Here is a 13,375-nt window from a genome sequence, read left to right on the forward strand (position 1 = left end):
GCATAAATGAGTTATGAGCCCTCATGATTTCAAGTGGGTTACCAAGCCCCTTCCCAGCAGAACCAGGCATCTGGTAACTCCAAAGAGTGAAAGGGACATGATGCATATGTGTGCAGCGACACGTGCCCCACAGTGCTTCCCAAGTACTGGCCACGTTTTCCCTCTCACAGGCGCCAAGTGCAAGGGGACCCGAGAACTGCTCTTTTCTCTTTAGTTCTTCCAATTTCTCTTTGCGAACCCATGGAAGGAAGAGGGATAGGTTTGTCTGAACGTTCACAGTATGTGTGATATACAGCTTCACACACATGCAGGCAGGTAACCACCAGTAGTTACAGGATAAAGTGAGAAATGCCACAAAGCTCAGCTTATAGGAGCGCTAAGAGGGAAACAAGACCTAGTAGCTGGATTACTCTCACATAGATCACGTTGCCTGAACAGTCGTGATTATGGAGAGTAACAATAAAGAATTTTGCTGGGAATTTCTAACAACTTGAATTTTTCTATATTTCAAAGTGTGAGAGACAGGCCACAAAATGTCAGGGAAAAGCAAGGCCGGCTGGCGAGTCTGGACGCTCAGGCAATGAGGACACCTCTGGAAATTCTATCACCTCATTTAGGTTCAAGGTCAGATTTTGATTGAGAATCTGGGCGGCTTTTAATAAAGCTGGATTTGAATCCTAGCTCTGGTGCTAACCTGTATGACTTTATGCTAGTCATCTGACCCTTTGTAGCAACGCAGATTCCACACTTGTATGAAGATAACACCTACTTCATGAGTGGTTGTGAGGCTTAAGTGAACAAACGTATAACCTTTGCAATGGCCTGTGTTGCATAGCAGGCCCTCAGTAAGTGCAACTTTGATTGTTTTTACAGTGTTAAACATCATCTTGGACATTTTACTTAACTTCATTTTCTGTTTTAAAAATTGAACTAATAATAGCTGTTCACTTTATGCAGTTTTTGTGGACATTAGATAACAGTGCATGCAAAGATACTTTGTAAAGTGGAAAATTGCAAATAGTCAGAAAGTGTGGGTATTATCATTATTTTGGAGGCACGTAGGCTGTCATAGTTACAGGAGTATTTGGGGAAAATCCACTTGAAGTAGAAACAGACTGTCACTGACCTGCAGAGGAACAACAGACGCGTTCACCAGTCAAGCGCAATCCCTGTCCACCTTTTGGTGTGAAAAGCTTCGAGGTGTCTCATACGTGTATAAGGTGGTTAGTATTTGGAAATAAAGATTGGGAGGCCCTCTCTTCTCTTCAACAGTGGTGTACACAAGGCGGAAACCTGCAGTTTTTACATTTTACAGCGACCGAGTTGTACTTGCTCCTGGAGCTTAAAGAGTTACCATGATTGCCAAAGCCCGTCTGATTGATAGCCAGCCAGAGCTCAGATTCCCGCAGGGTCTGCCAGTCGTCCTCGCTCTCCTTCCCTCCAAGCTGGCACTGTCAGGCCTGTCTCCATCCTCGCTGCCCCTTAGGCGGGGGTGGGTGGATTATGGGTCTCAGAAGTAGGCAGTGGATTAGCCCTTGACCAGTTATCAGGGACCTACTGTTTATCATTGGGGCTGCCCAAGTCCCGTTTCTCAGTTAAGTGTCAGCACTTTTCCCATCCCTGTGACCCCGGGTGGAAGTGAAGAGGGTCAGTGGATAAGAACTGTGTGGTTGGCATGGTCTGGCATCCACCCCTGCCAACTACCCCGTGCAGCTGTCTGACCGGGTTTCAACTATTTATCCCCTCTGATACTGGTTTACAGTACCTGTAATCGGGACTAACGATGTATCTGCTGAGCAAGATTTTTCTGAGAATTAGATGAAATAATAAGGTAGTTAAATTATCTTACAAAGAACACAGCATAGAGCAAATGCTAAACACAAATGTGCTTTCCTCCTTTCCCTTTGATTTCTGATAATTCATTACCAATTACTGTGCGGCATCATGTTTCTAGGCCACTCTTTTCTTTTCTAAAAAGTAAAGTTAAAGTCAGTGATCTAGAATTCCTGTAGGTCTAGAATCCCACTTTCGGGTGCTATAAGGAAGGAATAAGCATGTTGCTCTACACACGCTTAGGTCGGTGGGATGAAGTCATAAGGGAGGCTGAGAAGAGAGGGTTTGATCCCGCTGTTGCTGGAGAAGTAGGATTTTGATAAGCAAATAGGTATTGATAGAATGAGGAAAAACATACGGAGTCCAATGTTTTATTAAGTTTAATGAAAGTTGTTTGGCTAGGAAGCAGGCTCCCCCCTCTTGGGGAGGTGGTGGGCCCGGCACACAGCACGCTCAGTAGGCACAGGCCGGGGTGCAGCCGACTTCCCGGGAGCCCCCAGTTCCCGCTGGGCCGCAGCCTACACGAGAGCAGGGACGCAGCCCACTGTTGCCAGGGGTACTTGCTGAATGATGAACTATGGGTGAGTAAATGAGGGTCACTGATGCACCTAAAATATTAATCTGAGCATGGAATAGGATCCAGGAGAAGAGAACCTCGTGATCTTTTTCTAATAGCAATTCTCTTGGAACACTTCCCCAAGATACCCCAGAGCACTTTTGCAAATGCTGATTATTATTTTTTAAGCTTGTGGACAGCTTTTTCTTGCCTGTTGTACAGCTGTGAGTGTGGGAGCACAGTTCTCTGGGGACCTGAGCATATGTTTTCTCCCTGAGAAAATCTGGGAGAGAACCCCAAAGGACACGTTGTACTCCTCTCCCAGCCAAAAAAGGAAAATTTTGTCTGAAAAACTCCCTCGGTCAATGAGTAAAGCTGTAGGCTGAGAATAGAGCCTTGAAAACTTTTTGTGTGTTAGAATGGAGAGTGAATTAATGTATGAGTCAGAAGTCCTGTGTTCAGTTTTTGATCTTTCATCATAAGTATAGTATCATGAGCTCTCTGGGCTTCATTTCTTCCCCCATAAACAAGGAGACTAGGCCAATGGACATGGCAAGATACCTTCTAGCTCAATGCTCCCGGTTTATTGGTATTTCCCAGGATTTTAGATCTGGAAGAGCACTTAGATGTTTAAAAAAACATTTTAATGTGATGGAATGTGTGTTGTCAAATTTCAAAGTTATTTTGGTTTAATAACTTCATTTGTGTAGAAAGCATCTCAACACAACTGGAACAAGTATGGGTTTATATCTGTCCTTCCAAATTAGTCTTACTCACCTGTTTGGTTGATGGCATTTTTTTTAATTTTCAAAAAAGAAGTTACCCCTTTAAATATTACAGTTGTTGCTCCTCTAACATGTACTTCTGCGAAATTCAATGCTTGACTTATGTCAACTGTAAGTCAGATAACACAAATGGGCTGCCTAAAACAGAAAGTGATTTCTCATTAACTGAGTCTGAAGGTGGCCTCTACTAATTAGTTCTTGACTTTGAATCTTTGGGTACAATAGAATGCTCTGCTCTCTTTGAAAATATGTAATCCTGAACCCCATTCCAGGTCTATTAATTCAGAATCTGTAGGAAGTAGGGCCAAAGAATCTGTTTTGTTTTTTTTTAACAAACTTCCTTATGGACACTCACATTTGAGAATTGCTTTCTTCAATATGTGCCCAAATATTTTCAGCCTTTAATAATACTAGGCTAATAACAATTCTATCCTAAATGACTCTTTGGCTTTTGAAATGTTAAGGTAATGTATAATTCAGGGTGCATGTTTGAAAAGCATAACTGTATGATGCTAAAGGTAGTCACTATGTGTGGTATATAGACTCCTTCTCTTTGACCTTTGTTTAAGGAGCATCCTTAGTAAATATTCTTATTTTTATATTTACAATTGCATGTATTCTTGCTGTTGAAGAATTGTCCTCATAGTTCTACTTTGTTTTTTAAATATAAAAATATCAAGTGTATTATTCTAAAAAGTACTTTAGCAAATGGTGACTATAAAACTTATATCTCCTCTTTAGCATCAAAGAAGCTGACACACTCATATACTTGTAGAACAAAAACCCATGTAAGAGCCTGACATTTTCTAACTTGAAAACACCTTAGATCTCAAATAAATAGATAAATGAACAGGTGAATGGCTACCTGTTACTTGGACCAAGCTATTGAGTTACTCAGATGCATTTGAAAAGGGCACCCCTAACCGTGAGTAACCTAGAACTCCAGAGTGTGTCCGAAAGATGCCCTGTTCGCTGAGTGCTGCGGGTTCGGGTCAGGCCTCATGCACTGTCCATTCCTCTATGACTTCTCTGGCTGTTTCCAAGCAGCTTCAGGGAACTCCTGGGGATAACCATTCAGCTACTTTTCACCCTCCTGTCTTCAAGTTTTGAAGCCTTAAGTTTCTCATTGGACTTGTATTCCTCTTGTCTATATAGCTGCTTCTGGGGTCAGACCCCTCTGTTCCAGTAGCAAGATCAGTCAGTCCATTCCAGCCTCAAAGCTTCATCCCATGAGCGATAGAGAGAACTGAAGCTTCCTTTGAGTAAGGGTATGGGGTGTCTTGGGGTCCTGTGCTTACTCTGGCGTGGCACTCTGTCCGCCACTTGGCCCGTAGGATGCCCACAGACCTCTCAGTCATGCAAGCAGTGCTTCGTTAAGATTGGATGTGTTCCTTTCTATCCACAGACTGTGTCCCTATTGCAGTTTATTAAAACTGCCCTGCAGTGCACTATTCTTCCAGCTCCTATTCATGAATGGCTTGTTCTCAATGGAGCATTCAGGTGGGGATCAATAATCAGCCTCCTAGTTAGGGCAGGGGGAATCCATCGATGCCCGCATTCAGCTGTGGTTAAGAGGTCTCATCATTAAAGCAGCAGCAAGCTTCATAAGCCAGGCTTGCCGGCAGTGCTGGACATGCAGGATTAGAATCATCTCCACCAGGCTCTCTCTCATAAATGTTTTCCTTTGACTTTTGGCAGGATCTCCAACCTGAACATATGCCAGTTGACATGGGAAACTGAGGCCAGCAATTTAAGGATTTTCACATTTGCTTGCAGCGGTAAGATTTAAAGATATAACAATGAAGGACATTAAATATTACTGGGTTCTGACTTTTTTCTGGAGATATGAAACGGAAGCTGTTTAGATGTAATATTTTTTGACCCATACAGGTCTCTATTCAATTACCTTGCAAAACTACAGTAAACACAAGATAAATCCATAATCCATAAACACTGAATTTAGTATTGCTGGGATCAGTGAAAATAAGGAAACTAAGTAATATCAAGATTTCTTTATTTCTGCACTGTTCAACCAAGTGGGGGGAATGGATTCCATTTTGAACAATGAAAGTGTTTCTCTTCGGAAGAGAGATAAATATTAGAACACAAAGGGACACAAAGTTTAAGATCATTGGGGAGAAAAAAAGGAGAAGCAGTTTGTTTTCAATATCTTAAGGGGCAGTCATGCCCTTAATGTGGGTCCTGAGACTGGCTTCCTAAAACAACCAAATCTGTAGTCAATTAAGAGACTGGGTAAAAATTAAGAATAGCAGATGCTTAAGGTATGGTGATAATGGTGGCACACTGGACGCCTGCTGCCATCAGAAGCACAACCACATGATGTTTCTTAAAAAGAGAGTCATAATGGTGAAGATGTTAGCAGATAAATAGCAAATTGTGTTTCTGGAAGATTGTTTTGAAAATAAAAGTTTTCCACTCTATCTGTGTATTTACATACACAGGGTAGGACAAAAGTAGGTTTACAGTTGTGAGTACACAAAACACAGAGTTTATTCTTGCATTTTTATTTCTTAATTATTGTATTATTTTCCGTAGGAACAACTGTAAACTTGCTTTCGACATACCCTGTATGCATGCACACAGACATCTTAGATCTGATACCAAAATCTATTACTGAACAAAGTAATAATTAGCATTCTGTTTCTTATGGAAGAGAACAGAGTCGCTGGACACATTTCCAATCTGAAGTAGACAATGAACCATGCTGTGATTAACTGGAGTCAAACAAGAGCATCTAGGCTTTAGGTAGATTTTTTTTGGACTCTGAATTATTGAACTTAATAGACTAAATTCAGCAATAATGTCTATTGCATTCCCAACTTCAGGTTGAACCAGATCTTCTTAGTATGTTCAATTCTCTAAGGCCTACCATTTTAGTACATTTTTTACCTATGTTTTGGTCCCCATTTTCATGTGGCCTTAAAGTAGCAGATTCCTGGTACATTGAACAAATGTGACTTTTACTGAACGTATTTGTCCATTTCTGTATACCAGACATGGCTTTATATCTGTGAATTTTCAAAGGATGCATTTTGGCAAGTCAGCATTCATATTTAGTCTAAGTATACTCCTCTCAAATCTCCCAGCTGTTTTATTCCGTTATATTATTGTGGTAACTTTCAGTTTAACAGCTTGTAGTCACATAATCTATTTATGGGACAATGGAAGAATGATTGCGGAATAGCCTGGAAGATGCATTACTTAAACTGATGCCTGGAACCAACAGTACAACTTCACACTTTAATACATATAAAATAAATGAACGAACCATTATGTTTTCTTTTATCTCAATAGCACATTCCTCTTGAAAATTAAATTACTTTGCACTTGAGTTTTATTTCACGATTGAGATGTGCTTTCTAGGAACTACCACTAAACGATAGCTCCCATATGTAAGTCGTGGTTTTTCATATGTGCATGGAATTCAAGATAACATCCAAATTAGAGAGTCATTAAATCTCAGATATCAGAAGGGCCAGGGTTAAACTGAAAAGGACTTTTTAAAAACCTCAAGGCTGAGCAATTTGAGGAGGGAAAAAAAAGTAAGAGGAACATGCGTACAATTGGCCTTAATGAAACCACAAACCTCTGTGGGAGTGATCGATCTAATAACTTACTCCTGGACCACAAGAAGTCACAGTTTCATCTGAGCTCTGTATACTAAATTATACTTCTGTTATCAAGAGTGAAACCTTTCCAAAGTAACTCAATAGATCATGCTAAATTGATTTCTGTCATTAGAGCTATGAAAAGGTTTTCTTGAAACTAGGCTTGGAGCTCCTAATCTCTAGAGAATTAGACAACACCGAATGTTTTGCCTCTTCTGCAATATGAGAACACTCTTGACCAGATAGGCTTGTTTAAGAAAAAATACATTGATGCAAGCGACATAATAGAAAGAGCAATGATTTAGGAGTCAACGGACCTAAAGCCTAATCTTAAACCATAGCTGTTTAGATAAAGAAATATTTTTTCTTTCTTTTGTTGTTGTTTTTTGCTTTTATTTTTTTTTTATTTACCTCTGAGATCTTAAATAGTTAACAGTTAGGCCTTAGTTTTCAGTCTGTAAAATGAGGTTAATTATTCACTGTATTCCTCTGTAGAATTCTCCAAAAATAAAGTAATAAACAGGAAACACTTCAAGGAACTTAAAGTTACTACACAAAATCCAGCAGTGCTAGAAAGCTGATTTCTTATTAATAGCACTTGGCTGATTTGAAGGTTATGTCTAAAGAGCACCTTCATAGATCTTCATAGGTGTCTTTGCATTGGAAAAAAAGAAAGCTTGCAGTGCTCAGATACTTGGTTTTCTTCTTTAAATTATGATATCATCAAAAGTCTGTAGTTATAACTGTCTCTGATTTGTACCTGAACCTCTCTTGGTGTTTGTGCTCCCAAATTTCAGTGTCCTTGAATTATTCCAAAAGGAAAGCACGAGAGAAGGGAAGAGATGTTTATAATACAGCCTCTGTCGGCAAGACAGGAAAGAAAGCGTCTCTGGGGTTGATCCTTGAGGCGAATCATCATTTCTCAGGCCTCCCTCCCTCTAAGTGTTATCTTCCTCCCCGCCCCCTCCAGTCAGTCTCCTTTCTCCTCTCCTTCACACCTCAGACAGTCTGTTACTTGCTTACAATCCAATTTTTTCTAGCTATTGACTCACAGACCTCTGCTTCCATAAATCCTGCTTTAAGTGTTTGATCTCTAAGACAAATACACCCCCGTAGCCCTGAGTTTACTCTTGGACTTTGTTTCATTACAAATATTGTAGGCGATCAATATGAATTTGAAGGAGGGCGGGATGTCTTGGGTCAAAAAACACAATTTGCTCGAACACACCATAGTTCCATGTCTTTGCAAAGAACTGTGGGTCATGTGCCCTTTAAGAAGAAAGACGTAATTGTTGGAAAACATTACCTAGATACTAAACAGGAAATTCCAACAATTACACAAAATATTACAGAAAATCTTCCAGAGCTCCTGGTTCACGTTCTAGTGTTAGAAGCAATCAAGGACTATGAATAATGGATGACATTGAACACAGTGGTCCAAATTTTTATTCAGAGTGCTAGAGAGGATCATCAGCATGATGGACGTGGGTCAGAGAAATTGGCTGATATTTGAAATAGCAACCAAAAGTATCATCATTTGAGTTTTTTAGGGATAAAATCTGAACACCATCCAAAGTTCACCACTGTAGAGATGCTTACCTATATGCACTACCATCCCCTTTCCTGGTCCCAAGATCCCCAACTACATGGAAGCATCATTTGTATCTTTTCTGTCTAATAAAATCCAACCTCGTTTCTTTCAATTTATTCCCCAAGACAACAAAAATAGGTAATGGTCTCCTCAGGCTGAGTATGGTTCGTTTTGTCAAGTTAGAACCTAGCTGAAATTTTCCCTGCGTCACAATATTCTAAGACTTATCTGGGAGAATAACCAAAGAAAATTAATATTTAGGAATAAAGTTAAATATAGAAAATATTATCCTAGAATACTCCAGCCAGATTTCCATGTTTTTATAACTGACCCAATCAACCTGAAAATTGTAGATTTTAATCATCATAGCAAGCCATACTACTAACAACTAATGAGCCAATTTTCTTGGGCTCTGACTAATCTGGATACATCTATTATTTCCAGTGTTCCCAACTCAAAAGGTAATTTCTCTTTTTAATCATTGGACTCTACTTCTCTCAAAGTCAAAATTGAGGTGAGACATAATCAGCAAAGAGGGCTCCTTACGACTCTTCCCAGTGGTGGGATGATGAAATGACAGAAATTGATAGAAACTCAAGTAGGGCCTCTAAACTCTCAGCTGCCTTCGATAGCATTTCACTGAAGCTCCAGAAAACTGCAAGTATTTTGTATTCCAGTCACCCACTATCACTTTGAAGCTGATCAAAATAACCCATGACTAATAATAGGAACCAGAAAACCACCATATCAGCAATGGTCCCATCTATCACTCAGACATTTTTGGTGTAATAAAGTCAAAAGCGAATTTTCATCTGTTATTTTCAAGTTTTGCATCTAACAAAATGTCATTAGAGCACAGTGACTTATGGAAAATGGGATAGATTGAAAGCTTCTGATAAAAGGCAATATTTATATCACTGAAGGATTTTACTGAATTGAGGGGGGAGGGGAGAAATAGTTTTTAATAATGTGTTCTCTGGTGTCTTATCAACCATCTGCAAAAAAATTCTAATTAACTATATAAAGATATGTTATAAAAATACATTGTAAAGGCACAAATATCCTGGAAAAATATAAATTTTGTTTATTTGGGATTCTAGAGGGCAAGGAGAGATGAGGCACATAAGTTGTCTGAGCATACTGTGATTTCCTCCTAATATAAGGCAAGAAGACATGCTCTGACAGCCTGTCCCTCGGCCATGTACGTCAGCTTTTAGAATCTAGCTGCTAATATGGTGTACGTGTTTGGGGAGTGGGGAGGAATGAATGTCTGAAAAAGTAGGAAGTAAATACCATCAAAAATGAAACTTTTACAGGTTACTTGAAAAGGCAAGATCAACCAAATATCTCTTTCTTCAAGGAGTGACAATTATTGCTAAGATTAAATATATTTATTTTAGAGTTATTCAAGGATTTGCTTTACTTCTTGATATTTTTGTGTTGCTCAGTGAGCTATATTGGTGTATTGTCATGGCACCACCAGGACAGTGATTGCATATTAAGATCCCTCTGAAATCTTGATTTCATAAACAGGAGCTCTCTTAGAAAAAATAGACATCTCTAAATATTATGTTTCCATCTGAAAAATATAACTTTCTGTTTTCTCCTTCCCTGGTCATTCACATACCCATTTATTTGCTGACTCATTCACTGAACAAATATTATTGATCGTCTACTAGGCATTGTTAGGCATTATTTTGTGTACTGGGGATACTGAAGTAAACCCAACAGATAAAAATTGTTGCCTTCGTGGATTACCTTCTAGTGGAAGACATGAGTAATGAGCAAGACACAAATCTAAAATATATAGTGTCTGTATACTTTATACACCCATGTGTATTTTATATATGGATGAATGCTAAAGAGAAAAAATAGAGAAAGAGATATGAAATGTCACAGGGTGGGAGTGTTGAATTTTAGATAATGGCCTAGTAAAGCTTTTACATGTCAAAAACTTTTGAAAAAGGACTTGAAGGAAATGAGGCAGCAAGCCATGCATACGTACCTGGGGGGAGAGTTTTCTAGGCTGTGAGAAGAGTAGGAGAGATAGTAGGACATGAGGTCAGAGAGGCAATGCAGAGCCAGATCATGTAGATACCATGTGAAGCTTGGCTCTTACTCAGTGAAATGGGAAGCCTTTGGAGGGTTTTGACTAAAAAGGTGGCATGATTGGTGTGACTTATATTTTTATAGGGATTATTCTTGCTGCCATGTTGGGAGGTGACACAGGGTGGGAAGGGAAGGCATAGGTGGAGAGACTACTTAAGAGCATGCCGCAATAATTCTGGTAGGAGGGGAGAGGGGAGTCTTCTACTGACCTTGGCTGTGAGCACAGAGAACGTGTCTATAGTAACAGAAGAGAGATGGATAGGTGGGCAGATATGATAGTGAAAGCATGTGGAGGGTCTCTTTTGATTACCTATGAATATCCATTGTATCAGGCTACATGAGTATAAGTATTGAGTGGTTAACTTTAATGAGGGTTATGGTTTCACAAGGAAAGTGCACCAAAGCAAAACAGGAGCTAGCATATTATTGTAATGATTATCTGTGGAACTTAAGGTGGAAAGGAGGCAAGAGAAGATAACATGGGGGAGATATCTCAGGGAGATGTTTTAGGTCCTGGTGGGGTTGTAGAATTGTAGGATTTGGGGTTGGAAGGAGTGGACAGGAAAGATAAGAAGTCATTATCAAAGAAAAGAATATGGAATTGGATTTTGCAAGGACTGCAGTTATTGGTAACAAGAGAGCAACTATGGAAGTGAGTGGCTCAGAAACGACGGCTGATGAAATCTTTGCAAGAGAGGAAGTCCAGGAACTGAGAGGTCTGACTATTGGGAGGATCCTCCCATTGGGTATGGAAATGACTAAAAATTAAATAGTAGTGTTAGAGAGAGTGGTCATGAGCTATGCACCAAAATCTCCAATTAATGGAGGGGCAATGAACTGGTGGAGAATGGTGGCAGAAGGATCAGCAGGGGTAGAGGGTGGTATAGCTTGACGACATGGAAGTAGAAGCCGGGATTTTGTAGAGGAAGAAGGCAGAAGGGACTGGATGCAGTGATAAGAAACAAGAAGGACTCCTGCCGTACCTCCCGGCTCCTTGGCGATAGGGATCTATGAGGAAAGCTACTTCTTGGAAGGGCTTCTGTAGAATCTGTGTTATTGTGGAGAACCAGGTTTTAAGTAATGCAAAAAGTGAAAGGGAAGTTTCCAAAAGAAGTTGAGAATGAGTGAACTTACTGTGACTGATCTAAAGCCCCAGGGGGTTCAGAGAAATGGTTTCAGGGGGTGTGAGACCGGGATCGGAACAAGCAGTGAACAGAATCTTATGGAGATTGGAGAAGAAGAGAGAAGAGATGACAGTGACATGCAGAGGCTTATTCTGATAGTCCTGCAGATGGTGGTGGTGAGACTGTGAGTGCTGAGGTCAAGGAGAGTGTTTAGGGCAAGATTCAAGGGTTGTGAGGGAGATCTTTCCAAGAACATGAAGAGTTCTGAGGTTCCCACTCAACTATTGCTGAAGAGACAGTTGTCCTTCAGAAGAGTGGTATGACTCAGAACACACAGATACTCTCTTGACTTGATCCAAACTGGTCTTCAGCAAGGTGGTCTCATACTGAGTGGTCTGGCTCCCTCTGAACTCATCATTTCAGAACCCAATGGTCCATCTTTAATGGGAAGACTCCCTCCCCTTAAATGCATGTATCAGCAGAGCATTTTACTATTTGAGCATTTACTATTTTACATCAGATTCAGAGATACAGGCTCAACTGTGGAACTCACGGGTGCACTTTAATGGCCTTCTTCTGTGATCTTTGCTCTAGCTCTTTCCCACCAACCTACTTATAAACTCTTCCTCCTTTCCTTGTTTTCTCCCCCAGTCTGTCCCATTTCTTGATACAGTGGGTAGATGAACCTGTGTCCTACAAATTTATATTTTTTAGAAGTACTGTATTCTCGTACTCTGTGCGTTCTCTGACATACTGGTTCCCTCGCAGTTTTGCTTCTCTTGGATGCCATGCATTCTGAACTGAGCGAAGGTATGTGCTATGCACGTTCTAATGCCCCTCTCCTTTGTCCTGACCTTTTGTCTTCACAGAACTGACTTGAGAATTACAGCTGAATCGTAAATGACTCTTAACTTTTCATCCTTCCATTGAAAACATTCCTAAAACCAGCATTGTTCTGGGAGGGATGGTAATATCACGGTTTTTGGAGGCACTGCAGATGGTCAGTCACTCTGTGGAACTAAAATGCAAGTTGTAATTAAATCTAACTCCTCAGGCCCACTACCTGTGGAAAGTAAAGCTGCTTTCTGTTTGTGACCTTAGGAACAGCTATTCAGTTCTCTGAAAAAATAAAACATATTTACGTAAAATTTGAGTAGAATGGGATCACAATTAGAGACACAGAGCATCATACCATTGGGGTTGTTATGAATTACAAAATTGCTAATTTCTCTTTTTTCCCTACAATGTAGAGATATTTCAAGGGTTTTAAAGTGTAATATTTTTGTACTTTTTATGGGAAGCAAATACTATGAGTCAGTGAAGAACACATGATTTAGATGAATGAACTTTTCTTAACAGTTAAAATTATTCATTATTTATTCTCACTTGTACCACTGATTATTTCTAGTTAATCCTCACTCCAATAAAAGACTCAATCTTCCTGTTATATTCCCAATCTCCCTTAATGCTTCCCACCACCTGCACTTTCTGAGGCAGTGTGATAGAGAGAAGAGCATGGGATGTGGCATCAAAGGGCTGGTGTTTAAATTCTGGCTTTGCCACTTACCAGCTGTACAGTGTTGAGGAAGTTATATAAGTGCTATTATCCTCTGTTTTCTTATCACAGGGTTGCGGTGTTAACTGCTCTCAGGTATTTGAAAGAGCTCAGCCCACTATAACTTATAAAAAATAGCTGCTTAATAAATATGCTTTGTTTAAATAAATTGATAAATAAATAAATAAATTGA

The 13,375-nt window shown here is 39.9% G+C and overlaps 1 protein-coding gene across 3 annotated transcripts in view; it reads left to right on the forward strand.

Moving 5' to 3' along the window:
• The window catches only part of SEMA6D (semaphorin 6D), a 522,867-nt gene that overhangs the window by 183,101 nt on the left and 326,391 nt on the right, over positions 1-13,375 (forward strand). For all 3 annotated transcript variants that reach the window (XM_081136895.1, XM_081136885.1, XM_081136888.1), the window contains one exon: positions 4,873-4,952. The gene's annotated coding sequence lies outside the window, so the exon portion shown is untranslated. The remainder of the gene's footprint in view (positions 1-4,872; positions 4,953-13,375) is intronic.

Source organism: Miniopterus schreibersii (genome assembly GCF_964146895.1).
Source record: "Miniopterus schreibersii genome assembly, chromosome: 1".
Taxonomy (NCBI): Eukaryota; Metazoa; Chordata; class Mammalia; order Chiroptera; family Miniopteridae; genus Miniopterus; species Miniopterus schreibersii.